General features: G+C 42.5%; 2 long non-coding RNA genes across 2 annotated transcripts; one reads left to right on the top strand and one right to left on the bottom strand.

Moving 5' to 3' along the window:
* The first annotated feature begins 23,644 nt into the window (after positions 1–23,644).
* On the top strand, positions 23,645–25,373 carry LOC134468708 (uncharacterized). The gene is made up of 4 exons (XR_010038894.1): positions 23,645–23,752; positions 24,482–24,540; positions 24,649–24,835; positions 25,130–25,373. It is a non-coding gene; the product is annotated as an uncharacterized LOC134468708 (long non-coding RNA).
* Positions 25,374–25,440: 67 nt separating this feature from the next.
* Positions 25,441–27,297, bottom strand: LOC134468707 (uncharacterized). The gene is made up of 3 exons (XR_010038893.1): positions 26,868–27,297; positions 26,479–26,556; positions 25,441–25,585 (listed from the first exon to the last, which is right to left on the bottom strand). It is a non-coding gene; the product is annotated as an uncharacterized LOC134468707 (long non-coding RNA).
* Positions 27,298–27,770: the final 473 nt, after the last annotated feature.

Raw genomic sequence — 27,770 nt, 5'->3', positions numbered from 1 at the left:
ATTTGAATTATTTGCATATGTAAGGATATAAACACAGTTTAAGAAATAGTTGTTTTATACATTATAGGCTATATACACAAAAGCTTGGTCACTGAAAACAAGGAAATGTAAGTACTTTGTCTAAAGCAGAAACAATGTACCAGATACAGTCCCACCTAAATGATAGAAAGCCCACTGAAAAATAGATACATTTTAGATGGATACAGATGGGAAAATATTTCACACATAACCTCTAAGGTTTTCCTCAATTCCTGTGAATAGAATGCAGAATACAAATGACACACACACTGAAACTCTGCATCCCGTCATGTTTTTTAATATATAAGAGGTTGGTGATCCTTGGTCACTCAACACCCCATGAACATCCATATGACTCAAAAATGGTTGGAATCATTTGTGCTTTGTTTGTGCACATTTGTGCAGGCAAAATAAAAAAAAATGTTCACAATCTGTCTTGAATGGTTTGTGCTCAACCATTTACAAACTGTCTATACCAAGACGTTAACCACAGTCAGCTCCCTATGATATCCACACCGTGTAAATTAACATGTTTCAAGCGAGATCATACAGCATACGTATATAATATAATACATGTGAGCGTCTAAGTGAGATCATGCATCATATACAACACATGTGAGCGTCTTAAGTGTTGTCTTTCTTCTGCACAGTGGCGTAGAGGGTGTTGGGGTCAGCAGACTTTTTGTGCCTTTTTCCACCAGCAGAGGGCCTCACTGCGCTGTAGATCACATTGGCGTCCCTCTTCCTCTGAACAGTCAAAAATAGTCAAATAACAGCATTAGACAGACAGACAGACAGACAAGATAGACAGATAGACACAGACCGTCTGACAGACCGACACAGACCAACAGGCAGACAGAGAGACAGACACAGACCAACAGGCAGACAGACAGACACAGACCAACAGGCAGACAGACAGACAGACAGAGACCAACAGGCAGACAGACAGACACAGACCAACAGGCAGACAGAGAGACAGACACAGACCAACAGACACAGACCAACAGGCAGACAGACAGAGAGAGAGACGGACAGGAAGACAGAAATAACAAGTAACTTACGTACATCAGAAATCCTCCTCTTCGGTTTTCCGAGATGGTCAAGGGATGCATAGTGCAATTCCCCTTCATCCTGTATCATAGAAATAATAATACAGTGTTTCCCACAGAAATTTTGGAAACTATGGGGGCAGCCGGGGTTTATTTTGTCCGGGGGGGGTGTGGGGTAGTTCTCACGCGGGCCTTTTGGGGGGGGGGGGGGGGGGCTGAGGGGCTGGAGGTGTTTGTATTCTTGCAGCGTAAATGCAAAACGGCAAAACAATGACTACAGTATGACATTGGCGCATGGAGAAACTGTAGGCCTGGGCCTATATTTCAACCATTTATATTTTGAGAATTAAGGCTACATAAGATTTTACCCATGACTTGTATAATAGTAGTACATTGTCATTGTCAAAAAATGCAGTACAGTGAATAATTTCTGTTTACAACACAGTTTCATTCGTCCCTCATGCAGGGGTCTGGGAAACAATAATAGAACAAAATAGGAGCAGAGATAAGAATTTAAGAGCACTGTGAAATTGTTAACGCATAGACAAAAAGGGTCTTAGAGGGTAGGCTATGCCTTTTCCCCCACACATATCTGTAGGCGTACACATTCTTCATGAGGGGTGCTGGTCACAGGGCCAGTTTTTTCCAAAATCCTCCATTAAAAGGGCTGAACAACATATTACACATTTATGTCTATATTCACATTCATTACACATTAATTTCTATATGCAGCCCGATGTCTCCTCTGCTGTGTCATGTCTGTCACCAAACTCATTACAACTGTAAAACAAAGCCTAGGGAGTGTTTGTAAACTCATCCCAACTGTCCCTTCTCTGAAGGTTTTTTTATGTTGCTCCCAAACCCAAGTTAACTACAACAACTTGACTAGGCTTTTGATCCCTGTCTTTCAAGCACTTGTGGTTCTCTCTATAGCAGGGGTGCCCAACCTTTTTTTTAACCAAGATCTACTTTTGAAGTTGATGGTCTGCCGTGACCTACCAAGTCAAATTTAAGGATGTCAGTATGAAAATTTAAGACCACCATTTATTAATCACCATTATTATGAACAAAATGTTTTTAGTAGGCTACTATGGCCGTATCTTTTCAGTGTGTTTTTAAAGTGTGTTGAATAGCCTATCTTTACAAAGCAATGCAGCACTGATAGTATGCAGAGATAATTTCAGTCATACACAAGTCATAAACAACTGAAACAATTTCAAAATGATAAACATTTGGTATATAAAAGGCACATAGGCCCTATTTCTAAAAGAGAGAGAGAGAGAGAGAGAGAGAGAGAGAGAGAGAGAGAGAGAGAGAGAGAGAGAGAGAGAGAGAGAGCAATGAGAGAACTCATTGGATTGGTTAACACCCCTGTTAAGAGTGACTTCTTCTATGAAGGTTTTTTTTCAGCTCTCTGGGGCAGTAGCACAGCAAAGGCTTTCTATTGTGAGTTTGGCCAATCGTTTTGTCCACAACTGAAGCAAGAAACAGCACAAATTGAAGTGAATTCCATACATGTCAACAACAAACATTTCCTTTACACGCGGCACGCGATGTAAACGCAGTTAGCGATGATGCATGCGACTAGCGATTTGGACGAAGATCCTCGCATATCGGCGTGTCATAACGCATCGTTGCGCACATGTTCTGTTACTCACCCGATGTTAGGCTACATGTGTGCACACATGAATCAACTGTAATACCCTTACGGTCACTTCCTAATGCTTTCCCCTGTTACCGTGGGACTACTTATCTAACCAATACAGAGTCTGTAGGATGTATTTACTCCAGGAGGAAAATGCGAAGGAAATTCAAAATCGTAATTCAAATCGGTTTTAACAAAAACGGATATCGTTTAAAAAAAAAAAAAAAAAAAAAATTTTTTTTTTTTTTTTACATTTGCGTAAACTATGGCGGCCAAATTTAAACTATGGCGGGCCGCCATAGTTTCCTCAATGTATGGGAAACACTGTAATAACAACAACAACAACAACAACAACAACAACAATAATAATAATAATAATAATAATAATAATAATAATAATAATAATTAGAGTTATGATCATGTTTTTAATTATGCAAAGGGAAGTGCTTTGACGTAGTGAAAGTGGGAAGTGGTTAGAGCCACACTAAAAGCCTACATGTAGAATGAAGATTTTGAGAGAAGAAGAGAGAGAGTGTAAAGAAACATGTTAGAGGTGTGTAAAGCGTGGGCTGGGTAGGTATGAGGTCACTACGAGAGACTATATTTATCAAGAGCAGAACACCTTTCCCTTTAGAGCAGCATAAGTATTTGTTAAGACTGAGAATATTGCACTTTTCATACATGAAAAGGTGGATCCTCTCCATCTCTGCAGTTTCGAATTCCCAGACATAGACATTTTAGCTGCAAAACTGCCATACTCTTTATTATTAGTTTATTATTTAGTAAATATGCATGCTTGGGAAATGGGTAAATAGGCAGCAAAGTGGTCTTCCTGCTGCATTTGTAGTTGACAAACAACTGTATGACCATATTGTTGCAAAGTTTCAGAATTAAACTTTGCCTATTCTTGTGTTTCAATTAATTAGGACAGGAAAATGTATATTTACTCTTATGGCTTCTGATATCTTGAGAGCTCAGAGAAAGTTGTTGCTGCTGTTGAAGGCCATTGTGCCAGGACACAGTGTGCTCAAGCCTGACCTTTCCTGATACCAGAAGCATATCTAGGGCTTTGTGCTATCCATAAGCGATATGTGTTTTTATGATTCGTCACTACTGTAGACGTGGGGATTCCATCTTCCTAAGTTTATCAACTCGATAGTCAAGCATGGTAGTGGGACTGACATGGTTTGGGAATGAATGGATGCCGTCAACATTGGAAATCTGAATTACACCTAAAAACAACATGCATGTCAACATGCACTGTGACTACTGAAGCAAATCACGATACTCTACATAGGAAATCTCACACCAACCAATTTGAGCCAGGTGCAGACTCAAGATATAAAAGTTCAATGTAAAGAAAGGTTGAAACACACATTGATGACCTCCCTTTAAATCTCTTAAAATACAATTGCACATTATTAAAAATGCAGATATTACTTTACTATTATTGCTTAGCAATACTCACAGAGGTGGCCTGTGCTTCCTTTTTGGAATCTGAAAGATAACCACCAAAAATTGTTTGATTACTGTTTTGTGAATTATAAGCCTACAATGACATGTCTATATGATATCCTTTACTATTATACAATACAATAAAATACAATGCAATGCAATGCAATACAATACAATATGATGTTTATTAAGCGGGCTGGCCACGCTTCTAGTAATCTCTAAGTGGTGTTTATTATTATGCTTGCTTGCTTGTCTTGTGCAGGTCTGTAAAAATGGAAACCGCTACTCCTCCTAGGCCTTTCGAGATAGAGACACTGTTCAAACACTAAAACGACCGTCTCGGCTTGGAGATTTCAATAAATGCTTCGTGTGTCCATACCCCTTGTCGTTTTTTCGTTTTCGTCGATCTTGTGTAAGTTTGGGTCCCCATAGAAAACAATGGTGGAATGCCAGAGTGACCAGAATGCCATGTTCATAAAACATCAACACTTTCACCTAGAACAGGGTTGTCAAACTCATTTTGGTCCGGGGGTCGCATACAACCCATGAGGACCTCAAGCGGGCCGCATTAATAACATTATCGCAAAAAAAAACATAAAGCAGAGGGTTAGTTTTCAATACTATCGCATTATCTTTTCAGCATGTTCTAAAAGTGTGTCGAATATGTAGAAAACAATGCAATACTGATAATCCTGTGCAAAATTTAATTGATTTCATTCATTCATTGGCAACTGTCAATTAATAAAATAGTGGACCGTTCATTTTGGCGGGGGGTCTGTGGGTCTTCCCCCAGAACATTTTGTAATTCTAAGATGTAATTTCCTGCATTTTAATGTCCCGTTTCCCGTTTGAGCTCAATAGGAACCAATACAAATACAGTTATATTTATTATATAATTAAAACCAATACTAATACAATACGAATAAGAAGTATTAACATTTGACATCTATATATGAGGTCTATGTATCTATGTACAGGGGTGATAGTGAAAAAAATCCTGAGCCTGAACTGTTTTCCCTGCTCTAACGACGACGACAAGATACTGCATAGTGACGTAGTAGTAGGGTTGGAAAGGGGGGTCCACGCGCACCCCCCGGCTTTTTTTACGCCACCTGATTTTTTTGTATCTTTAGAGTGTCTACTTCCAGAATCTGCCAGGTGCCAAGCTGAAATAATGTCCCATGGCCTTCATTTTTAACCATTTAATGCACCTGACAGGAACCCAACAGATTGAAGCAATGACAGAGAATAGGTCATAACTTTTGAAGTAAACTACATACAGAGACAAATTAACACATTTCCCCATACAATATTGACCTGAGGAATGAATTTAAGTTGTTGTTTTTGACTTTTGACAACATTTAAACAGCATATTTGGTCAGAAACAGCAATACAAGGACCCAAAATATGTAGACACTCAAGTATCTTTTCATTCTTTTGAGATTTGTTGTCTCTTTTTCATCACCTGCTCTTCCTTTATCATTTGCAGTGTAAATGTGAGTATTATATCGCGTATTAAGCTGAAATTATGACCTCCAGTCTCCATTTTTGACCCTTTAATGCGCCTGACTGAAACCCGACAGACTGAAACAATGATACAAAATGGGTCATAACTTTTGAAGTAAACTACATACAGAGACAAATTAACACATTTTCCCATATAATGTTGACCTGAGGAATGCTATTAAGTAGTTGTCTTTGACATTTCAGAACATTTAAACAGCATTTTTGGTCATAATCGGCAATAAAATGGCCTAAAATATGTAGACACTCAAATATCTTTTCATTCTTTCGAATTTTGAGATATGGAGGTTGTGAGTTTGAATCCCACTTTGACCCATGTTGATTTTCAAATTATATAATATACAGTGTTCCTTAGCCAACTTAAAACATGTATATCACTTAGTATATCCCCGAAACGCGGAGCTACAACACTTTCAAGATGGCTGAATCCAAGATGGCTGAATTGTTTGGCCCATAACTTCTGACTGGGTGGATGGATTTTTACCACATTTTTTCACAATAATGCTGGAAGGATTGCTAATGTTAATGTTAATGCTAACATTAACGTTAACGTTCTCCTTCAATATCTTGTGAACCAAACGTCGTAGAGACTTTTTTGTTTTGGGGAGGTCATAGCAATATACCAAACATGCTAATGCTAATAGCTAATGCTAATTTATGCTAATCAGTTTTTCTTGATTAACTTGTGAACCGAATGTCGTAGAGACTCCAAATTTGTTTTGGGGGGTCGTAGTGGCATGGCATTCATGCTAATGCTGATAGCTAACCCTTATTTATGCTAATCAGTTTTTCTTCTATATCTCGTGAACCGAAGGTCTTAGAGACTCCATTTTTGTTTTAGGGGTGATAAGGTCAAGCCCACAGACATCATATATGAAGACTAGATGCGTCGTCCGCGTTCCCGTCATGCAAGCCGAACGTCCGCGCATGGCGGCCATGTTAGAGCAGCCTGCTGGCTCAACCAGTTGCAGTGAGTTTTTGGTGTTGTATACTCTTCAGATGGCCATAATTCCCTCAAATTTATTTCGATTTTCGAAAGGGTTGGTTTTTTACACAGTATAAAAAAATCCAAACGAAAGTATATGTTGATACTGCATAGTGATGCATATCCACATTATTATTATATTATATTACATTATAATATAATGTTCATAGGTCTAAAATCATGTATAATATAATTCAGTAGGCTTATTCAGGTAATTAAATAGACCCCATAAACAAATGCACAAAGTAATATTTTATATTTTCAGTAAAATAACAAATAAACGTTCACTTTAGTCTACATTCTACTTTGGTTTCGACAGCTCCACCTTGTGTTCAAAATGAGTCGTGACGCTAAAGCCATCCAGATAGAATTAACTTGTTGCGCTGTAGGCTACATCTCTCTTCCAGTACGTCATCTCTGTCGTCTATAATTTGATGCAATGAATATATCCATGCCGTCAACGTAATGCACAGCAATGATTAAAATGTGTATTAGCTGTAGGTCTATCTATTTTTTTGGACAAATAGGTTAAGTGGGAAGCATAGGCCTATTACTCTCCTGGGCGTTTTACCCCAGTCTACACTTAAGTTTTAAGGAGCCCTACCATTTATAAACACGTGTCAATATTTCAGCGAAGCAACAGAATACATTTTAAGTATCCCAACGTTTCAACTCTTCACTTTACTTCAGCTGTAACGGAGGGTCTGTGGAGAGTTTAGGCTGCTCTAATATGGCCGACCTGTGCGGACGTGCTTGAAATACGCGATGACGTATCTAGTCTTCATATATGATGTCTGTGGTCAAGCCAATGCGAATTGCTAATGCTAACATAAACGCTAGTGCTAGTATCTCGTGAAATTGAATCGTATCTATGTATAGATATTAAACATATAACTGCTCAGCTCTGCCCCAAAAGGCAAGCCCGCTTCCAGTATTTTCTGCGAGAATGCAATCTAGTAATGTAAGTATCCTCTCTGCAACTGCACTTATTGTTCTGTATATTTCCTGTGCACTTTGTATTTGCTTGTGATGTTGGCTATGATTATGTCCTCTTTTGAAAGTTGCTTTGGTTATAAAGGGTCTGCCAAATGCAATGTAATGTAAAGTATGCAATGCATTGTTTGTAGTGTTACTAGTTGCATTGTTTGTAGTGTTACTAGTTGCCTCACTTGTTCTTCTTCTGCAGATGACGACTATCACAACTGTAGCCAACAGGCAGCAGCTGACGATTGCAGCAGCAACAATCACAGGAACTGCAGAAGAAGAAGAAACAGGTTTTTATACACATACTGCTAACATATTCATATGCAGTGTACAAGGGAAACTATATCAAGTCAAGTCAAGTCAAGTCAAGTTTATTGTCAATTTCTTTACATGCACTGGTCATACAAAGAATTTGAAATTGCGTTTCTTGCTCTCCCATGCAGACATAGACTAATCTAGGTAAGGACATAGACAGTATAGACATAGACAGTACTCATACATGGACATAGACAGTATGGACGTAGACATTGCTCATACAGACATTTAAAGTGCAAGACTGGACAACAGAAGACTTGTAGAGAACTTACATTAAGAGGAGGTACAAACCAGTGATCTTTGCTAACGGAAACGGAGGGAAGGCACCTCCTATCTATGTCTACTTGTGTGCCGGCTGCTCTGAACCACACCTCAATTTACTTCTTTCTTTTCAATATTTTTATAAATGTTGTTTGTATATTCTCATGCTGCTGTTGTCTCTTATCACAGTGGCAACCTACTCAGAGGGGCACTGCCATTGTATCTGGCAGAGATGTGGACTTGTGACTTGGAGTGACTTGTGACTATAAAGCTGGGCTTACACTGTGCGACTTTTGCCCCGATTTGGCACTCGCACAACATTTTGAGTGTCGGGCTGATTTCTTGCTCAATCGCAGGTCAATTGTGAGTCTCGCATCGTGCAGTGTACATGGGGTAACGACAAGCGATTTCGCCTCACGATCGTGCAATCGCAGGGTCGCAAGAAAATCAAAACGGTTTGAAATTCTGGTCGTGGCTCGTGCGTAAATCGCACAGTTAAAGCCGTGCTACGGCCCGATTTGACACTTCACATGCACAAATTAATAGGGCCGTGCGATTCGCTGTTGAGCGCGACCTCATCTCCACCTCAGGTGCGCATGTTCCCTCCTCTGCAGACCGGGGAAACATGCCTGTCGCGTCGTACGGTGGAAGCATTTCGCTCGCATCCGACCGTCGGCTCGTGTAGTGTGAGGACGTGAGTCGTGAACTTTTAAACAGTGAAATTCCATCGTGCAGTGTGAGCAGAAGCTTAAGTGAAAATATCGCACAGTGTATGCCCGGCTTTAGTTACAAATGACTTGACTTGAGACTTGACTTGCCATTATTAGGAATGACCGTTTTACCTTGGAATGACTTGCAATAGTGCTCCAAGTCTATATTATATATATTATAAGAATATATTGTATATTTTTTTTGCATTTGTTTGCATATAAATGCATGACAAAAAGAAAAAACAAAATTATTTACCCTTGAACAGTACCAAAAGGCCTACTATTTTTGTTTAGAACCCTTAACGAAATTCGACCATGGTTTTACTGTAGTAACCATGGTTTTACTGTAGTTACCATTATCCATTTTTTTTGTAAACATGAAAACCGTGGTTCCTGACTAACCATGGATCATATCCGGCAGCGTGTGTGTGCCAACTGCTACAAGCATGTGCTCCAGTGTGTGTGGGTGTGTGTGTGGTTGTGAGATTTGTATGAAGACGTGAGTGTGCTCAAGTGTGTGTGGTTGTGAGGTTTGTATGAAGATGTGAGTGTGCCAGAGTGTGTGTGGGGTGGTAGGGGGGTATCCACCTTTACCTATACCCACAGTAGTGTTTATGTGAGTAGTATTTGTGTGCGTGAGGTGGCGTGTTTGTGCGCAACCATTCTAAACAAAAGAGTAAAACAAATATTTTTTAAAAATACAGTCGAAAGTAAATAAACATTTACAAGATTAGAAATAGAACCCTGTCTCTGTCTTGATTGCACTAACCTGTTTGCCTTTGTAAGTGTGATGTTGTAACCTCTTTGAGAGGTACATTGTGAACCATCCATACTCCCATACTCAAGCAGCTTCACTGGCACCACATCAAGTCACACATTACTTACAAAGTCCTCCTCCTAACCTTCAAGTCCCTCCATGCTCTGGCACCCCACAACCTCTCAGACCTCCTTCAACCCTATGACCCCTCAAGATCCCTGCAGTCCTCTTCCAAGGTCCAGCTGGTCATCCCTCGTGCCAGGCTCAAGGCCACACAAGCACATTCACTTAGCACATGCCCTCACACACACACTTGCGCACTGTCGTGCACATACACTCACACTTTCCTACACCATACCTTGTGAAGCGACCTTGGGTGTTTTGAAAGGCGCTATATAAAACCAAAATCATTATTATTATTATTATTAATATTATTTGGGGTGTTGTAACCACAAAGTAACTTTCCCTCGGGGCTCCAGACACCCCAGGGGTGGTGTAGTCAACACAAACAGCACTCCATGACTCTATGTCAAGTACTGTGTCAACCTATTGTATGTAGCCAAAAGTAAATGTAACCAGATGAATATGAAGTTGACACTCTCTTAAGAGTATCCTTAAGTCTTTACCCAAAATGTCAAAAAAAAAAAACCCTGTTAATCTTTCTATTCAGACCGGGGGCACCTGAATGCATTGCTGGTTGTCACAACTCTCTGTGGGAGGATGCTGTGAAAAACCTCATATCTTGAAATCTACAACACGATGTCGCAAATGCTGCAGTTTCAAAACCCTTGTACCTTTTCAAGCGCACACACTACCTCAAAACTGATAGCACAGCGTGTGCAGACACGCGTTGCTAACTGCTTAAATATACGTATCTATATAACATACAAGTGTAATGTTTACCTTTGTTGTTGTTTAACCAAATGAACGACATGATGAGAGAGATGCAGATGCTGGCTGCCATCCTCGTCACGTCTCCTACTCCGCCGTCTGTACAAGTACGTGTCTGTGCGTTCGTTTAGGAAGTTGCTGAAGAGCCACCACAAGTTTCACCTCTGCATTACACCAACCCCCGATCTGATCAACTGTCTGATCCCTCCCATGTTCATGTGGTTTATGTGGGGCCAGGACACCCTTACACTAGTGTAGTGCAACCACGCCTAATCTAGCTCACTCAACCACTTCCTCTTCAATATAGCTCTAAGCAGAAAAAAAATAGTGTTAACACTTGGAGAGTTGATTTAACATCTCTAAGTGTTGAATTAACACTGCATTTTTCACTATGTAGAGCTAGAGTACTGAGGACACCAGTGCCTCGTTGATGACATGTCACATGTATGTTTCTCATTCAGTACAAGGATGGATTGTTGGGAAGTTGAGTTTATAGGACATAAATTGTGATGGAAAGTAAAAGTTGGAGATGCACGCACTGAATGTAAATTAATGATGAAAAGTGCAAAGGCAACAGACAAGATATAAGAAGTTTAATTACTAAGTAAATCCCTGGGACTGGCCAACATACTTCTAACGCCACATATAAACACATTAATGCCTGGCAGTGTTGCCAGATTGGGCTGTTTCCCGTCCAAATGGGCTGCTTAGGATGGCCGTGTACGGGTAAAAATGGCATTTAGCAGAAAAACCCGCCAATTTTTGCAGTAGAAATCAATAGAATTGGGCTGGATTTTGTGCTTCCAGGCGGGTTTTGAGCATTTGGAAATGGGCTGGAAATCATCTGGCAACCCTGATGCCTTGTTCCATGAAGCCATTTATAAATCGCATTAATGCCTAGTTCCATCAAGTGAAATGATGAAACAGATACTAGGTGCGATCGAGATGCCGTCAACGCATACATGCGCATGTAGACACCAATGCACCCTGGATGAAAATGCTGCATGACGGTTAGATTTCCTGTCAAACTTCGAAATTTCGTCGGATGTTGCGCTGACGAGGTGAAATGTCACATGGTGTCAAACTATCGCGGGATGAATGCGGCTGCAGTCAGATCTTGCAACCTCTGCAGTTGTGGGCTGCCTCCGAGGTCACGCGCCCATGAACTGGTTGGTCAACAACTCACTCACGTGTGTATATGGTAGACAGCTCCTCAGCTGGGAAAATTAGGCCTTTCGTCCTACCGCACTTTTCTCTGTGGATTACTGACCAGAAGCCCTATTGGAAGAAATTAAAACATGGGGCCACGTCAATTTTTGCTCAGAATTCAATATGGCTGCCATTTTCCAAAATGACTTGTTTTCATGCATTATTACATTGTACTATAAGGTGATATTCATGAACGATTAACATCTTTCAGCACTATTCTGTCCTATTTCCTTACATACATGTTTACAAAGGTTGACTAAACTAAAACAAATGAAAATAAAGGGGGGACCGAATGATGTGGAGGAGCGGGGGTAGGGGGGCAGAGTGAGGTGGGGGGGAATGAGTCGGGCTTGAATTAGGGGGTGGGGGGCAGAATAGTGTGTGGGGGGATGAGTGAGGTGGTGGGGGGGGAGTAGTGTGGGGGGTTAAGGTGGCAGAATAGTGTGTGTGTGTGTGTGTGTGTGTGAGGGGGGGGTAAGTTGAGTCGGGGGGGGGGGGTGTTGACCTACCAAACTTTTCACATTGGATGGGGGGTTGGCGAGTATTTTGTGGGGGGTGGGGGGAGAATGAGTCAGGTGGGGTGAGCGTGGAGGGCAGAATAGTGGGGGGTGAGTGAGGGGTGGGGGGTCAGAGTAGCATGGGGGGATGAGTAAGGGGGTTGGGGAGCCGAATAGTGTGTGTGGGGGGGGGGGGGGGAGATGAGTGAGGGGGGTGGGCGAGGCAGAATAGTGTGTGGGGGAAAGACACTGTAGAGCAGGGGAAAGATGAGCGGGGGATATGCGCGGACACACACACACGCACACTCACCCTTGCTTTATGCAAAAAAATGTAGGCCTGAAAAACTTTTGGTCAGTAATCTAATGTCAAAAGTTTGACAGGTCAATAGCCTTTTTTTAGCAGTCAACTGTGTATGTGTAATTCAATCATTTTCTGACAACAATCCTTAGGATATTTCAAAGGGGCAAGATATATATTTACATCATTCTGTTGCCAACCTTTGTACTCACATCTGTAGATTGGAGATGGGACAGAATTTCACTGAAAATAGGTTGCCTTTATTGATAATTATGGTCTAAGGGCCGTACACACACATCGCTGCTATTTACTAGCTTCTCGCTTGCTCGCCTACTCGCTACTCTGCTGTATCATGGAACGTTCGCTGAAAGTCCCCCCGCGGATTTAACTGCCAATGAACAGGCGAGAAGTACCGAACTCTGCATTCCAATTGGTTACTCGCTTACTCACCTCGCTTGAAGTTAAAATATTTTCAATTCGGGATCCGTCCACATCGCATCGTTTGTACAGTACTCGCCTGCTAGTCTCGCTGGAACACATTGACATTCTATTGAGTTCATTCGCTGAGCGAGTAACTAGTAGCAACGTGTGTGTACGGTATTACAGTATTGAGAAAAATGTATGAAAGTCTGCCATTCTGAAAAACAGTTCTATTTGTTCTATTTCTATTTGTTCTAACATGTTCTATTTTGAATTTTGGAGAACATTTGAGATGGCAACCAGCTGGTGAATCTTTTCCAATAGGCCTTCTGGTCTGTAATCCACTGTGAAAACCCTGGCAGGACAATTAGGCCTAATTTTCCCAGCCATAGACTCTGTATGTGCACTTCAATCATTCTTTTCAGCACTTTCCTTTGGATATTGCGAGGTGGCCAACTCTATTTTCATTTGTTTTAATTTAGTCAACCTTTGTAAACATGTATGTAAGGAAATAGGACAGAATAGTGCTGAAAGATGTTAATCGTTCATGAATATCACCTTATAGTACAATGTAATAATGCATGAAAACAAGTCATTTTGGAAAATGGCGACCATATTGAATTCTGAGCAAAAATTGACGTGGCCCCATGTTTTAATTTCTTCCAATAGGGCTTCTGGTCAGTAATCCACAGAGAAAAGTGCGGTAGGACGAAAGGCCTAATTTTCCCAGCTGATGACCTGTCTATGGGTCTTGTCTGACATCTCTACACAAGTTTGCGCAGGTCCCCACTTCAGCTCCTCCTCACTGCCTGCCCCCCCCCCACTCCTCACACGTGGTGTGTTAGTAGAGCAAACCGGTGCGAGCTCATCGTCTCGTTCATATTTGTGGCCGACTGTAAATGCGCTGTATTTAATAACACCCACATCGTGACAACAAGTTCTCGCTCACGTGCTTCCGTCAACATTGGTCGACAGCAACAAAGTCGTATTCGCCTATTGTATACCACCCTAGCTGACTTGGGAGCTCCTCCCCATAACTGTTGATATATATAGGGACGACCTTACTTGGAACACCAACACCACTGCCACCATCAAGAAGGCACAACAGAGACTGTACTTCCTTAGGGTCTTACGGGCTAACCATCTACCCCAAAGTCTACTGGTGGCCTTCTACCGGAGCTCCATAGAGAGCATCCTAACATACTGTCTATGTGTGTGGTATTCCAGCTGCACAGCAGCGGACAGAAGAGCTCTTCAGAGAGTGGTCAGCACAGCTCAGAAGATCACCAGCTGTCCCCTGCCCTCTTTAGAGGAGTTGTTCTCCTGTCGCTGTCTAAAGAAAGCCAAGCAAATCATCAGAGACCCCTACCATACTGGACATAAACTGTTTGAGCTGCTGCCATCAGGCAGGCGTTACAGGGCTCTGGGTACAAAAACAAACAGGCTAAAAGACAGTTTTTATCCAAAAGCAATCTACACACTAAATTTTGCACAGCTGACTTTTTAAAATCTTAATTATTTTTATACAGTATATATATAGGTTCTTTGTTGATTTTTAAGCACCGTGAGCATCTGCACTTTACCAATTTCGTTGTACCTGTTGAAATGACAAAAACATTTCATTCATTCATATAGGAGCTCCTGCCCATAGCTGTTGTGTGTGAAACTACCTGTCACGTCAACCTCATCAATGGCATTTGTCCAACATCTGCACAACCAACAGAAAAAGTTCAATTAAAGTCTACCGAGTGACCATTTCTGTGTGAAATGTGGGCTCAGAAGTTGCTGTCGTGGTGTGCCATGTGCTTAGCCTCAGTGAGGGCAAAGCACGTGTCTGGGGGGGTCCTGAACGTGGGCAGGCTTGTAGTCTAGGGGTTATAGGCGCAGCAGGGCTTGACTGATAATGATGTACCCAGAACAAACCAAAAGAAAAAATAAACAACAAAATAAACACAGAACAACCAAGAACTCTGAACTTTCTAATTAACTAAACAAAATGAAATCTAACTAGAAAAGCACCCAGAGTGTGCAGACCTCCGCCAAGGATGTTGATACTACTGTATGAGTGTGTGATTTGTTTAACTTTTGTTTTGAGAAAGTTGAGGAAGTTTGCCATTCAATATAATATAAAGAGAAAGGAGGATTAGAAAGGCTAACCGTTCGTGTAACCGAATCCCAAACGTTTCCACGGCGCATCCCCTTCTACATCCCCCTCCCCCAACGACATCGAAACAACCTAGAAACAGACCCTGAACGTCATACAAAATACACATGTTTTTTGATGTTGATGAACGTCGACCAAAATGCAATAGCCTGTGCTTTTTGTAATGAAGGTTGTTTGTAATTAAGGTGCTTGTTAACTTCTCTAAATAGGCTATAGAGTGATTAAGCCTCATGACAAATTAAAAGCAAATATCGTTGTCAATTTAAACATCCCTCTCAGACTCATGGCGAATGTGTTAGGCTATTAGGTTATAGCAATCGTAGGCCCTATTAACCTAATCTAGCCTTATGCGCAAAAGGTAAAAATCAACCTACTTGAAAGCTTGTAATCACGCGCTAGAACTGCAGCCTAATTAGTGAAGGGAATGTAATGATTTTGACCAACAGCACTAAACAACCAAAGAAGGGTTAGGCCTATTTTTTTGCCTACGATGGTATGCGTCATGGGTCACTGGTTGGTCTTGGCGCTGTCGGCTGAAGTGCATTTTCCTCTCCGTATTCCTCATGGGAAATCACTATTCACCGTTGTTAATCAGTTCACGTAGGCCTACATTGCTGTTGCGCTTTGAGGTCCATCTCGCAACTGTGGTTAACTTTAAATTCAGTGAAGGGGGTATAATGCATTTGACCAGTATTGTGAACTTACACAGCTACAAATTCCATATTTTTGGCGATGGTAGGCTAATTGTCAACCAAAATTATCTGCGGTGGTCACTGTCCATCTCGCAACAGTGCACTTCCACTTCACACACATAGGCAGCGGTAGTTAACAGGATTGCTTGTTAACTTCAACGAGGGTGTAGCCTACAGGTTGCCAGCTGATGAGCAACTTTTTAGACTGATGTTGGAGCTGCACGTCAAATGAGACATTCGCAGCCCGTTCCGTAGGCAAGGCTTACAATGGCGCAGGCAAATCCGTGTGGAATATTCGCCGGTGCTCGGCCATTATGCATCCTGTCGGGCATTGTGATCCCTGTCCATCTCGCAAACAACTTGGAGTTCACTTTAAATATAGCTAAGGGGATGGAATGAATTACACCAGAATTGTGAACGTACATTCTTATTTTGGCAAGGGAGCCTAATAGCCTAAATTCGACAGCATTGTGAACCCAAGTCACAGTCCACAACAGCATTGTGAACTTACACGATCACATATTCCATATTTTTGACAACGTAATTAATTCGACAGAATTGCCAACCTAAACTATCTGCGGGAGTGGTCACTGTCCATCTCGCAACAGCAATGATAAAAATAAAGGCCAACACAATCACAAATTCCATATTTTTGGCAGCGGTGGTAATTCATTTGACAGGATGCTGCCTGCGGCTGAGCAACATTATGAAATGCACTTGGCGTTGGAGCTGGAGGCGGAGGCAAAGGTTCCTCCCTGTTGCTGAGAGAAGCGCAGGCACGCCAGTGCTCTGTGCTTCTTGCTGTGCTTGGGAGCTCGCGCGCACCTTGTGGCAGGCAGTGAAATAGCAGGGAACGAACGAACGAACAAACAGGAAAAAAAATAGCAGGGAACGAACGAACACAGACAACACAGAGACTCAGGTGATCACATAACCTCCTGGCGGAGGTAATAAAGAAAGAATTTGTTCATGAATACGCGTCCACGTGTAGGGGTAGTGGCATCTTGATTCACGTTCAGACAGAGGAGGGGGTACGGCGAAGAGCCAGTGTTACCAAAATAGCGACTTTTTCAAGCCCTTGGCTTTGAGCTCGCACACAAAATGTGCGGGGTGTTTATGTTTGTAAAATGTGTGAATTGTTTTGTGATCTGTGCTTTGGCAACTGATTATTGTCATTTTGGTTAATTTTGAGTTTAATTATGTGCAGCTGAAGATGATGTGAGGTCCTCTGGACCAATTAGTGAAGACGTGAAGTCATTGGATAATTGGTAATGATTTGCACAGTGTAGGGTTGATACTAGGTGCATTCGACATGTGTCAACGCATGCATGCGCATTTAGACAGCAATGCACCCTGGATGGAAAATGCTGCATGACCGTTAGATTTCCTGTCAATCTTCGAAATTTCATCGACGTTGCGTTGACGAGGTGACATGTCACATGTTGTAAAACTATCGCGGGATGAATGCGGCTGCAGTCAGATCTTGCAACCTCTGCAGTTGCTTATCCCCTTCAACGCTGGTAGGCGGACTGCCTCCGAGGTCACGCGCCCATGCACTGGTTGGTCAACAACTCATTCACATGTGTATATGGGTCTTGAACTACACCTCTACACAAGTTTGCGCAGGTCCCCACTTCAGCTCCTCCTCACTGCCTGCCCCCCACTCCTCACACGTGGTGTGTTAGTAGAGAAAACCGGTGCGAGCTCATCGTCTCGTTCATATTTGTGGCCGACTTTAGATGCGCTGTATTTAATAACACCCACATCGTGACAACAAGTTCTCGCTCACGTGCTTCCGTCAACGTTGGTCGACAGCACCAAAGTCGTATGGGCTTAATAACCCGTGGCTCTCTGTGTTTAGAGAGAGAGCTGGAAGCAGCTGCTGTGAGCTGACTTTGTATTTTGTCTAGGGGGGTCCTGAACAGGCTTGTAGTCTAGGGGCTGCCCGAGTTCAGGAGAGTGGAGACTCAACCCTGCAATCGTAGGCTTGATCTGGCAACGTTTTGGGGAGGCCGACGTGGATCTTCTCAACTCACCAGAAATACCCCCTGCCAGCTGTTCTTCTCGAGAGAGGTCTGCAGGACAGCGTTACGGAACATGCACACAGGGACGGCACGTTTCCTTAACGTCTCTGTAAGCAGTGTGAGTCCGAGAAGTTCGCGAGTTGCCTTTCACACTGCACAGTCAACGTCCACGTTCTATCCACGGGCAGCAGCCATTCATTTTCAATGGGAGCCGCGAATTGAACGCGGACGTCCACGCAGAAAAATAGACTCGAGTTCTATTGTCAAGGAGCAACGTGGACATGTCCGGTCAGAACGGACATGCGCCGTGCTTACACCGCGTTCCTGTGTGCAAGGCATGATTTGTTTTCATGCATTCTAACCGCTTAGGACTGATAACGGACACGTTCTGTGGACGTACTGTGGATGTCCGCGCCTTTGGTGCATGTACCGTAATGCTACCACCCCAGCACGCCACACCAAAGAAGAGCACACTGGCCATGACAGACTGGTAGAACATGAATAGAAGTCGGCTACAGACATTGAAGGACCTCAGTCAGAGACAGTCTGTATACGAGACGGATCACATAAAACTTTCCATAGGAATGAACGAGAGCATTTGGCTACGCGAATATGGCGTTAGCCGGCGTCCCTCCCACCTGTCCGGCGCGAAGAGCCAATACTCATAAACGGCGTGACGTTTTCCATGTGCATTACGCCCTTTTGGGGGGGGAAACAGCCAATGCAAGTCAATTGGTGGTGTTGGGAAAGAATAAACGAAATACAAGTGTAACAGGCAGCCTGTTGGCTGCTCGTGGCCACCGTAGTTGCCCCTCTGATTGACACACCCCCAGGTAGCAGGTTTCTTGCTTTCCAGCAATTAGCAGTTAATTCATAAAAGTGCTCTGACCGTCAGGTCAGGCACAAGCCCTGTATTGTCACTGCTGCCCGGCCGGTCCTCGCTGCTTTAATGGGAAGCGTTCGCTCCTGCAGCCACTAAACGCTCGTAGGTAGGTGGTAGCTACCAGAGGTTTAGTCCTGAGGAGCCGAGGGCATGCACTCTGCCTGGGTTGTCAGTTGTCACGGTGTGCTTCAGTCCTCGCTGCGGTTACGGGAGGCGCTACCTCTGCAGCATGCCTTAAGCTTCCGGGTAGTCTCAGCCTGAACTACCGAAGGTTTGGTCCGGAGGTTTCCGAGAGCACCGCCTTTCATGATGAGGGGACATCCAAGTTTGTGCCTTGACAATGACAATATGAAGATACATAGATGTTTGTATATCTTTATGTGCTAAAAATGATTCTAAACTGAATATTTGTAAGTTGATTCATTGTGTAGCCTTAGTGCAAAATGAGTGGTTGTCCTATGATTGTGTAAACATTTAGAAACATGTAAACACGTTTGTGAACATGCAGCTAATTGGGATTTTGTTCCAGCAGGGTAATGTCACTGCTGCTTTGCCTATCTGACTTTTACTGTTAATCCAGTTATTGCCCTTTTTGGTTTGTTATTTTGAATCCCTTTCTGTTTGTTTGTTTGTTTTTGTTTGTTGCTGCTGCACAGCTCCACCACCCTGTTGACTGGGTAGGTAGTCTACTGACTGCCACCTGTACCTAAATTCGACCTCTTGTAGCCTAGGTCTCATTCAGCCTTTTTGATCTTTCTATACACTGGGCAGTTTCACTAGGCACATGTCCCTAAATTTGTAGTGGTAAATGAGCACCATAGTGTTTGCTGTGCAGTGTCGGTGCTTTGTGTGTGAATAACTAACTAGTGTGTCTGAATACTCACAAGGATATAACCCCTTTTGAAGCTGCCCTAGTGTACTGTATAGTAGGCCTATGTTAACTTGGGTGGCAGCCTTTGCTTAACCCCTTGTGTGCCCTACCCAGGTTATGTAGCAGCAGCATATTTCTGTTTTTATGTTTGTTTATGTTTCAATAAATATTGTATTTGTTTTGGACTGGAACCCTCCGTCTCTGCCTATTTCACTCACTTACCTGTGTGCGGGAAACCCTCTTGTGCTAAACTTGGTCTTCGAACCATTGGTATACAAGTATATCTGGTGGTGAAAGGCCACCAGTGGCGTAGTCGTTACAAACAAAAACACACACTTTGCCCCCGGTTACACAAGGATCTGTAGACTAGCATTATCCACGCTCAACATGCCGAAAACGTGTTGTGTTGAGGGCTGTTCAAATAATATAGCCAAACAGACGTGGCTGAAGCATAGACTGTTCATTTAGGCTAGCCTGGGTAGCATGTAATTTAATGAGACATTCGGTTTGATTTCTCCCATAAAGGGGCGTAACGCACATTCACGAGCAAAGTAATGAGATGGCCGTTCATGAGTATTGCTTGCTGTACTGCACCGTCATTGATCCAATCACCTCAACGCATCGATGCAAACGCACACTTAATTTTTTTTACGACTGCTTATACCTAATCGGTTTGTTAGCCATGTGGTTTGTTTGTTTGCCGTTGGTGGAAACGTACCAGCCAGATGCTGTTTTGAAAGTCTTGTGGAGAAAGAGGTATGTGGTGTTTGTTTGTCCTTTTGAAAATAACTGATGTTAGTGCGGATATCGCCAGGCATATTCAAACCATTTCTGGCATTGCAACATAGGCATCATTTTGGTATATCTTCTTCATGCCTTACATATTTGCTGTGTTTCTTTTCCAATTCCCCGTGTGTTCTAAGCACACCAGCATGTTAACAGATTTTTTTTGGGAAGGCTAAAATGGCTGTGGTGTTAATCTTTACTGGCCTAAAGCCGGGCATACACTGTGCGATATTTTCACTCATGGGTCTTAAGCTTCTGCTCACACTGCACGATGGAATTTCACTGTTTAAAAGTTCACAACTCACGACTCACGTCCTCACGCTACACGAGCCGACAGTCGGATGCGAGCGAAATGCTTCCACCGTACGACGTGACAGGCATGTTTACCCGGTCTGCAGAGGAGGGAACATGTGCACCTGAGGTGGAGATGAGGTCGCGCTCAACAGCGAATCGCACGGCCCTATTAATTTGTGCATGTGAAGTGTCAAATCGGGTCGTAGCACTGCTTTAACTGTGCGATTTACGCACAAGCCACGACCAGAATTTCAAACCGTTTTGATTTTCTTGCGACCCTGCGATTGCACGATCGTGAGGCGAAATCGCTTGTCGTTACCCCATGTACACTGCACGATGCGAGACTCACGATTGACCTGCGATTGAGCAAGAAATCGTCCCGACTCTCAAAAAGTCATATGAGTGCCAAATCAGGGCAAAATCGGGGCAAAAGTCACACAGTGTAAGCCCAGCTTTACATGCACCCAGTTGCACCCAGTAGTCTGGGTCAAGTGGTTAGTGGTCCTTTCTCCCAGCCAAAGTGAAACCTGACCAGCATTCGACCAGTTGCCAGTGTCACTTTATAGCCCTGATTCGCTTTGAAAACACCGCTACGAAGTTTGTGATTGGCATTTAGGAAGCAGATGGCTTTTTGTGATTTTCACTTAACCGTTTCACGAAACCCTCGTGTAGGCCTATTTAACCAACCTGTGGACAAGGTGCACCACCCTCACACCAAAGCTGTATTTTCTAACACTGATGGTTGCTGCACTGAATCAACAACGAAATGCAATCAGAAAAAGAGTTTATTTTTCAAGCATCAGCATTCAATAAGGTCATTCCCAAAGAAACTCGACACAGAAGAACAATCTCTCGGGGGGGAAATGCATTGGCCACGGTGTAGTACGGGGGCGTTGCCTGAGGACACGAGTGGATGGAAAATTAACTCCCTTGCGCATGGTCATTGGTCAGTGGGTGCGATGGATACTCATGAACGGCGTGACGTTTTCCATGTGCGTTACGCCCATTTGTGGGGGAAAACAGGCAATGCAAGTCAACTGGTGGTGTTGGGGTTTAATAAACGAAAGATAAGGACCTGTAGACAAGCGTTGTTCAAACGCAACATGCCGAAAACGTGTTGTGTTGCTGGCTGTTCAAATAGCATAGCCAAACAGCCGTGGCTGAAGCATGGAAAGTGTTCATTTAGGCTAGCCGATGTAGCATGTAAGTCAATGAGACATTCGGTTTGTTTTCACCCATAAAGGGGCGTAACGCAAATTTAAGCGCAAAGTACCCGGATGGCCGTTCATGAGTATACAGTTTCCGTACTCCGCAAAATCCGGAAACTCCGCGAAAATGTGCCGAAAGATGATATCCGGTTGTCAGTGTTCAGTTTGTGGCCAAATTAACTGCACCTGTTGGTCAGCAGTAATTGCTGGGGGTAATTAAGGACAGCTGAATTACAGACAGCTGTGGGCACATAAACATGGACAGTGAACAGTAGGGGGAATCCACTATACTCATGAACGGCGTGACGTTTTCCATGTGCGTTATGCCCATTTGTGGGGGAAAACAACCCATGCAAGTCAATTGGTGATGTTGGGGTTTAACAAACAAAAGATATGGACCTGTAGACTAGCGTTGTTCACGCGCAACATGCCCGAAAACGTGTTGTGTTGCCGGCTGTTCAAATAATATAGCCAAACAGCCGTGGCTGAAGCATGGGATGTGTTCATTTAGACTAGCCGATGTACTTGTAGCATGTAAGTCAATGAGACATTCGGTTTGTTATCACCCATAAAGGGGCGTAACGCACATTTCAGAGCAAAGTACCCGGATGGCCGTTCAAGAGTATTAGTGAAGTGCATATTGAAGTGGAATGGTAAAGTGCACACAAAATACAATACATTGTAGGCATGACATAAGTCAGAGCAGGTTCAAATGTCAGATGGCCAGTGGATATGTGCCGAAATGTTCAGGTTCTCAAGAATCCATGCCTTATTTGAAGGAAGTAAAATAATGTGCTGGATGGAGGGGATCAGCTATGATTTTCCTCGCCTTTCTTATAACCAGTGATGAAAAGAGAGAGAGGGTGTTGGGCCAATCATTTCATCCCTCCCTCCACAAACAATAAATGAAAAAGTACATAAATAAACAAACAAATAAATAAATAAAAACCTTGCTAAGTAAACATAAAATACATTTTGAATATAAAATCAAATGTCCCTTCAGAAAACCATAAATTTTCACCGGCAGTGAGGCACACCAACTTCCTTTGCGTTAAAGTGGTAGTTCGCTATTTTAGACATTAAGCCCTGTTTGTGTGACTTCTGGGGTGAATTAGACATGTTGTCATCACAATTTTGACATTTGGTGCTGAACGGAGTATTTTGGTATTCAATACTGCAGCCCCCCCACCTGTACATTGACTCCAATGGTGCACTCAAGCAATCGATCACAAAATAGCATTAAACTTTCGTTTGAAAAGACATGGAACTCACCGTGTGGTCAGTGGTGAACAGCGATAAATTGACCCAAAAATCGCCACGAAATATGCCTTCAAACCGTTGTTTAGCAGTTGATGGAACTACTTTTTCCCAGACGTTGAATAATAGCAGCTAGACATCCAGCCAGTAGGTGGCGATAATGAGGTATTTTTGTGAGGACTAGAGAGAAGAAGAATATTGCTGTCTTTGAGGAAGCTAGTAGCTACTGCTTCACACACTCGTTTTTGCTGGCAAACACCATCTAATCTTTTCATTTCAACCTCTTTTTTGTTAGCAAGGACAATACAGACAAAAGGACAGAAGCAGCATTTATGTATTTTGTTATGTAATTCGGTAGAATGGGAGTTATTGATCACAGAGCGAATGGAGAACCTGAACGTAATTCTGTTGATGCCTGCCTGTGTAACTGGTCGGGACGTCGGCAAAGAACGTGGATCTATGTAAGGAGGGCTTTGATCAAGAGACCATGTGCCAAAAATCAACTGGAAAAGACGTCCGAGACCGGAGGCGAGGAATTGGATGGTCAGAAACCAGGTCAGTAACTACAAGCCCAAATCTCTGCATGGTATCAGTAGTAGGTCCTAAATGTGTAGCCTTCAACAATACAACATAATTACGCAGCATCACATAAAGTTGTCTCAAAGGGCTTTCAAAATACACACAATGCGGACCATCACTGTTATTATGCCCAAACTTTAGTGCCATCCATCCTAATATTGTAGGCTAGTGATAATGCATTCGCTCTGTGTTGTACAATGATGAAAGACGTACGACTTGTAGACCTGTCATTTCATTTTCGTTGTGCAAGTATCAGCAGCAGTAAAACAGGAAACCAGCACAATGGCCATGACCAATTGAATGCTCTGCAGCCTACTCGAATAGAAGCTTGGGTGGTACGAAATGAAGCATTATTATTTTGTAGCTTTTATGAGGGAGCCATATGTTGAGTAAACAAAAGCATTTCTCCCCCTTCACTGAAATCACGTCATGAAATATCACGTGCTCAGCGTACTTATTAATTTGTACGCCTGATGAGGGAGCCAGTATCTGTGGAGTAAACAGATGCATGCCACCCCTCCCCATGACTGAGCAGAGAACTGATTGTCTGGCTGCACCTATGCACTCATATGTTTTGGGAATGTTGCTCCTCCTTCTCTGTGTGAGTTTGTTTTCTAAAGATGTAGGCATACATGCACACCTAGTGCCTAAGAAGTGTTGTCAATTGATAATTGAATATTTATGATTTATTATACTATATTGCAGGCTGTTGGTGCTGCTGAGGCTGTTGGTTTTCCTGCTTCACTGGTGGAGGAAGTGCAGAGGTAATCACACAAGAAATACATGTCACTGCAATGCACAATTTCTGATAATGTTATGTTGATAATGTCAAGCAATACCTGTCGTATAAGTAACAATGCACTGTTTTATAGCAAATTGTGCAGCGGTGGACTTCACTACTTGGAGAACATGAATGGAAAGAACACGGGGATCATCTAAGCCTGGATGACTAACTGAAGAGGAATTGGATTCAACCCCAGTCCCAGCGTCTACAGGCAATCATGGAGGATAAATGACTTCTGAAAGTTCTGCAGCAGTTGACTCAGTTCAAACATACCGGTATGTGACATAAAGACATCTCTTAGGAGAAACTGCAACAGCATTATTGATGTGATTTTGGATATGCATTTCCAGAATAATGCAGTTGTCTATTCTGCTGTACAAAGGAAAAGTGTAGTAACCACACACTGTCAAAATTGGGTTTTGACTGAAAATAGTTTTCATTACATCTTATTTATCTTGTGACAAGGCCGTATGGTCCAAAGGTTTCCTCTTTGAGAAATATTGCTGTGTCAAATTTGAAGTAACTACAATATCCAACCTAACACAAGGCTGTGCCGGCTTTTCCCTCAGTTTCAATACTGGCATGTCTTTACAGGGGGCTCTGGAGGAAAAGAAGAGAGGAGAAACACGCATCTGATGACCAACCACATTTTACAGCTCCAGAACATTTCCTCTAAGCCAAACCTCCTCAAAAGGTCTCTGGAAAGAAGCACCGAAGTAGATTCCCTAAAGACTGAAAGACCACATCTAAATAACAGTCAATGGAGCACATGTCTCGGTGTCATGGCTGTGTAATTATCAGAAAAAAATGGTGTCGTACATATTATTTCATTTCAATAATGACAGGGAAATTGTTGTAAATAAAATATCATTTATTTCAACACATTGTGATGCATTTTTCTTCTATTATTGTGATGTATATTTTACAAAGAACAGTGGAAAACTTGTTTACAGATAGGATCATCTTTCGCCAGATGGAGAACACCAGATGGAGAACGATGGGTTGGTGGAAACTGGATCATGAATCTGTTCAGGACAATAAATTGAAATGTATTAACTTATTGAACATATGAATATAGCATGGAATACTTGGTAAGGTTTTCTTCATGAACAATATTTTAATTTACTGAAAAATGTTTTTCATTATATTCATGAAATGGATTACTGAGACATTGAAAGTAGGCCTATATCAGTTGCCCTATTAGCCTACAACTGATGAAGATTACTTACTGCGGTAACACTTTACGTGACATGTTCCTGCATATTACATTTGTAGCACAGCTGTATAAGTTTGAACGGAACATACACGATTGTTGCAAGATCCATTCATACCAAACCTTTCATGAACCTAGCGGATGGAGGACCGCAACTTGTCTTGTTCAGAACCCTCAATGATAATTCAGATTAGGCCTGCTGTAGCACATGCCACTACAAGTGCACTTTGTTGAACTGTGCCAAAAACAAAACTTGTGCCTAAACCTAACCTGTCAGTGAGGAGAGTGAGTGAACAATGCTGTCCACTATAAACATGTAAAGCCTTCTTTTGGCATGCCACTTCTGGATGCCACATGCCACTAAATAATCTCACCCCTACTGGATTTACAACCAGGGACAGAACATTTGAATGAAAAATATTTGCTTGACCATATTCTGTTCCTGGCACTGTAGTAAATTGGTTGCAATCAGGACATGTTCAGGAGGAAAATAGCCGAGTACTGCTTTGCAATTTTTTATTTTTATTTTGACAAGTTGCTGTCCTTTGTTTTCCATGTTTATGAGAGGTTTGATATTGAATCAAGTAGGCCTAGTCATGAATCCTTCATGCAAAGTGTATAGCTGCTATGAATGTGTTATGCAGTGAAACTTCTAGGAAAGTGCAACAGTTACGAGATACAGTATAGTGCAAAGCAAACACATACCTTCTTCGGTTGTAGAAATCTCCCCTTCTCTGGATCTTGTGTAGCCTAGAACGGTCTAGGGAAGGAGGGATAGTGCCTCTGAAAATAACGGGGAAATGCACAAGGCATTAGCAAAGTTTTGTTGGCTAATAAGTACAACCACACAGCTGCGCTAGTAGACTGGGCCTTCATGTTATGAAACTATGTCATGTTATGATTGCGTCCAGCGTCTTTAGAGACTATTATATTAGTGCCTTGAATGTGTGCACTTTCTAACATGAACCTCGGACGGTAGCCTCCAGAGCTGGTGTAGTTGATTTTGCAAGTGCTTTGAGACAATTTTATTAGTAGATGGTAGAACTATAGGTGTTGTTGGCTACACATTGAAATGATTACTAGTAGTTACTGACCTGCTTTCTGACAATCCAATCCCTCGCCTCTGGATCTCGGGACGCCTTTTCCAGTTGATTTTTGGCACTTAGAAGTTCTCTTGATCAAAGCACATAATCCACGTTTTTTGCTTACATCCCGACCAGTTACACAGGCAGGCATCAACAGAAATACGTTCAGGTTCTCCATTCGCGCTGTGATCAATAACTCCTATTCTACCGAATTACATAACAAAATACATAAATGCTGCTTCTGTCCTTTTGTCTGTATTGTCCTTGCTAACAAAAAAGAGGTTGAAATGAAAAGATTAGATGGTGTTTGCCAGCAAAAACGAGTGTGTGAAGCAGTAGCTACTAGCTTTCTCAAAGACAGCAATATTCTTCTTCTCTCTAGTCCTCACAAAAATACCTCATTATCGCCACCTACTGGCTGGATGTCTAGCTGCTATTATTCAACGTCTGGGAAAAAGTAGTTCCATCAAATGCTAAACAACGGTTTTTGAAGGCATATTTCGTGGCGATTTTTGGGTCAATTTATCGCTGTTCACCACTGACCACACGGTGAGTTCCATGTCTTTTCAAACGAAAGTTTAATGCTATTTTGTGATCGATTGCTTGAGTGCACCATTGGAGTCAATGTACAGGTGGGGGGGCTGCAGTATTGAATACCAAAATACTCCGTTCAGCACCAAATGTCAAAATTGTGATGAGAACATGTCTAATTCACCCCAGAAGTCACACAAACAGGGCTTAATGTCTAAAATAGCGAACTACCCCTTTAAGCGTTTTCGGGTTTTCAACCTCCTGGTTTGCCCTTTTCAGTTCAGCAGCCACTCTACTCGGCACATTATGATTTTTTTGAGGCCACACGCTGGATCAGTTTTGCATGTGATGGGTGAGCGAGGACTATGGCCTCAAATGCCC

This window comes from Engraulis encrasicolus, chromosome 18 (genome assembly GCF_034702125.1).
Source record: "Engraulis encrasicolus isolate BLACKSEA-1 chromosome 18, IST_EnEncr_1.0, whole genome shotgun sequence".
NCBI classification, from domain to species: domain Eukaryota; kingdom Metazoa; phylum Chordata; class Actinopteri; order Clupeiformes; family Engraulidae; genus Engraulis; species Engraulis encrasicolus.
The sequence above is the reverse complement of the archived record's forward strand: the minus strand, read 5'-3'. Positions and strand labels throughout refer to the sequence as shown.